The sequence below is a fragment of the Carlito syrichta genome, unplaced genomic scaffold (assembly GCF_000164805.1).
Source record: "Carlito syrichta isolate Samal-C Ts95f unplaced genomic scaffold, Tarsius_syrichta-2.0.1 Scaffold309922, whole genome shotgun sequence".
In the NCBI taxonomy this organism is placed as follows: domain Eukaryota; kingdom Metazoa; phylum Chordata; class Mammalia; order Primates; family Tarsiidae; genus Carlito; species Carlito syrichta.
In genome coordinates, this window is record NW_007254018.1 from 1,207,513 (window position 1) to 1,211,833 (window position 4,321).

Consider the following 4,321-nt stretch of genomic DNA (forward strand, 5'->3'; position numbering starts at 1 on the left):
CCTGTCATCCAAGCACAGATTCTTCTTCCATCCTGTAATCACTGGATCAGTGTCACCTGGAGTTCTAAGGATGGAGTGACTTACCTACAATGAAGACCTTCTCAGCAACCTGAATAAAACCTCTTCATTTATAATTCAGGAGGAGATAACACCAACAACGCACCTCTGGCACAGCGCATGCCACGTCACAACTTAAAAAAAGCAGGCCTTGCGGAAAATAATTTTAAGACAATTACTCAGTATTAAGCTGACAGTGTACAGCGACTCCAGCCCCTGCTCAGCGTCGCTTATCAGGCCACGCAGAGACGTCCAATACCTCCTGCCTGAGCCGACCTAGCTCAGGTCCAGCCTGGCCTGGGCCTGACCAGCTACAGGTGCTGCCAAGAGGCCCACAACACTGCGCTGTCCCAGTCAGCAGGTAGCTCACTGGCACAAACTGTTTAGAGCTGAGCCTATCGAGGTGGGAGGGAAGGGGGGTTACACACACACACACACACAAATACCCACTGATGTTGTACAGGAGAAATTTCTCTTTTTAGGACAAAAATACATTTATCACTTCTTGACCTTTTTGGTTAAGATCAAGTGTAGAGAAAAATACAATGAAGTTGAGTTTATTTATCTATTTATTTATTTATTTGAGTTGGAGTCTCACTGCGTTGCCCAGACTGGAGTGCAGTGGCCGCTCCCGGCCACCGCAGCCTCGACCTGCTGGGCTCCGGCGATCCTTCCGCCTCAGCATTCCAAGTAGCTGGAACTACAGGTGTGCGCTACCATGCCCAGCTAATTTTTTGATTTATTGTAGAGATGAGGTCTCGCCAAGTTGCCCAGGTGGGTCTCGAACCCGTGGGCTCAGGCAATCCACTCACCTCAGCTTCCCAAAGGCGCGGGATTACAGGCTGAGCCACCAAGCCCGGCTTAGGATCATATTTTTAAGAAAATAATTGCTCAGACCAATGTCAAGAAGCTTTTCTTCTTATGTTTTCTTCCAAGAGTTGTATCGTTTCCATCTTACATTTAAATCTTTAATCCATGATGAGTTGATTTTTGAATATGGGATAAGAGTCAAGTTTCATTCTTCTGCATATGTATATGTATATCCAGTTTTCCCAGCACCATTTACTGAAAAAACTGTCCTTTCCCCATTGTGTATTCTTGGCATTCTTGTCAAGGATTAGTTGAAAGTAAATGGATGGATTTATTTCTATACTCTATTCTGTTCCATTGGTCTTTATATCTGTTTTTGTGCCAGTGCCATGCTGGGTTTTGGGGGGTTTGTTTTTGTTTTGCCTTGGATGTCCTTCCAATGAACCATGCTGTTTTGGTGACTACAGCTTTGTAGTACATTTTGAGAATATGTGGTGCAATGCCTCAGCTTTGTTCTTTTTGCTCAAGATTGCTTTGGCTGTGGGGCATGGTGGCTTATGCCTATAATCCCAGCACTTTGGGAGGCTGAAGTGAGAGGATTGCCTGAGCTCATGGGTCTGAGACCAGCCTGAGCAACATGGTGAGTCCTCATCTCTACAATAAATAAAAAAATTAGCCGGGTGTGGTGGTGCGTGCCTATGGTTCCAGCTGCTTGGAAGGTTGAGGTGGAAGGATCACCTGAGCCCAACAGGTCAAGGCTGCCGTGGCTGTGAACATGCCACTACACTCCAGCCTGGGCAACAGAGTGAAACTCCAACTCAAAAAAACAAAACAAAACAAAAAAAGATTGCTTTGCATAATTGGGTATTTTGTGGTTCCATATGAATTTTAGGATTTCTTTCTGTTTCTGTGAAAAATATTACTGGAATTTTGATAGGGATTGCATTGAATCTGTAACTCACTTGAAAGCAATATATAAAATGTTACTGTTAGTTATTGTTAAGTGGTGGGGATATATATAGATTTGCTGTTGTTATCGTTGTTTTAGGGAGAGGCTCTTGCTATCTTGTTGCCCAGATGAGAGTGCAGTGGCTTCTCACAGACGTGATCATAAGACATTATAGCCTTGAACTCCTGGGCTCAAGAGATCCTCCTGAGCCAGACTCGGTGGCTCAGCCTGTAATCCCATGCCTTGGGAGGCTGAGGTGAGTGGATTGCCTGAGCCCTGGGGTTCGGGACCCGCCTGGGCAACTTGGCGAGACCTCATCTCTACAATAAATGAAAAATTAGCCGGGCATGGTAGCGCGTGCCTGTAGTTCCGGCTACTGGGAAGGCTGAGGCAGAAGGATCGCCAGAGTCCAGCAGGTCGAGGCTGCGGTGGCCGGGAGCGGCCACTGCACTCTAGTCTGGGCGACAGAGTGAGACTCCAACTGAAAAAAAACAAAAACAAAAACAAACAAACAAACAAAAAGAGATCCTCCTGCCTTAGCCTCCTGAGTAACTGGGACTCTAGGTGCACACTGCTGCACCTGGCTTTATTTTTATCATTAAACTTAATTATATTTTTCGTGCTTTCTACAATGCACAGAAAAATAAGTAGGGTTGTTCGAGTGAATAGTAGATTATAGTCTTAAATGCTGTTTGAGATGTGAAAGTGCACACTTAGACTAGTCCATTTGATTTGGAAATTAGGATTTTATTTGTGGTTTTTAATTGGTGTTTTTTAAAAAATATTAGTAGTAGGAACAGAAACTCAACAATGGGTTGAAGAGTGAACAGAAAATGAAGTAGACCTTATTCTTTCAAGGAACTTGAATGGAAAGGAGATAGTGGTAGTTTGAAGATACTGTTGTTTTAAAGATAAAAGTGATTTCAGCACTTTGAAAGCAAAGAGTTGAGAATGATCACCAAATCAAGGATCATCAAGACAGAGGCAGGAGGAGGTGGGATCAAGCCAGAGTATTAGTGGATACAGGGCATTTCAAAGACCTTCAGGTATTGAATTGAGCTCAAGCAGCAAATGCATGTGGACAGCAGTCAAGAAGTGCAGGCTGGCCAAAACACGATGAACCCCATAGGCCAGTCCCAGGACAACAAGCGAGCCACTGAGGCAAACTTCTTAAGAATTTAAAAATCAGAGACAAACACACAGTAGGACTGTTTCATTAAGATCACTTGAATTTTTTTTTTGAGTCGGAGTCTCACTCTGTCGCCCAGGTTGGAGTGCAGTGGCACACTCAGGGCCACCACAGCCTTGACCTCCTGGGTTCAGATGATCCTTCCCCCTCAGCCTCTCAAGTAGCTGGAACCACAGGTGTGCGCTATCACGCCCAGTTAATTTTTTGATTTATTGTAGAGTTGAAGTCTTGCCAAGTTGCCCAAGCTGATCGCGAACTCCTGGGCTCAGGCAATCCTCCCACCTCCGCCTCCCAAAGGGCTGGGATTAGATCACTCAAATTCTAACAGGTTATGGAAGATGGAAGGGTGGTTGGAAAAAAGATAATTTTCAATTTGGAGGTGCTACATTTAAGATGCAGTTGACACAACCAACATATACACTGTAATGTCTTTCAAGATTCAGAAACCCAATAAACCATGATCTTTCTATCCCCCACTCCATCTCCTGCAAGTTTTTTGAGGGTGCAGACTTTGCTTGGCTCAGTTTAATGATCTTTTGCAGAAGTTATTTTGGAGTTGGAATCATCTACACATTCTTCTCCAGTGATATTTATAGGCTTTTATATTATAAATTCTGATGCCAAGACTACTTTGAATCTAGCTAGATTAAAAGAAACGTACATTTCTGCCATGTTAATATTGCACAAGGTACTTTTACTGTTTGTGAGTCACCTCTCATTCAGTGGTTTCTTAATTACTTCCCAACTTAGCCAATATTAGCATAAGAATTTTAATTCTGATTTGAGAATTTTAATTCTACTTAGATTCTGTATTGTTATAATAACACTATCCCAATCAATTAAACATTGAATTTCCAAATCAGGAACACATTAAGAAAAAAAATCGTTTTATACAAAAACATAACATTTTTCCCTATAAGGGCTTTCCTATAAAGTATACTTAGTTGCCAGGTGCAGTGGCACACGCCTGTAATCCCAGTACTTTGGGAGGTGAAGACGAGAGTATTGCCTCAGCTCAGGGGTTCAAGACCAGCCTGGGCAACTTGGTGAGACCCCCGTCTCTACAATAAATCAAAAAATTAACTGGGCATGGTGGCAGGAGCCTGTGGTTCTGGCTAATTGGAAGGCTGAAGCAGAAGGATCACCTGAGCCCAGCAGGTCGAGGCTGTGGTGGCCGTGCACAGGTGACAGAGACTCCCACTAAAAAAAAAAGTATACTGAGTTTTCCCTCTTTTCTTTCTATTTCATGTTCAATTTTAGCCTGGCAAGAAAGCTTAATTTTTTTTAAAAATTGCCACTGAAATATACCTGCAGGC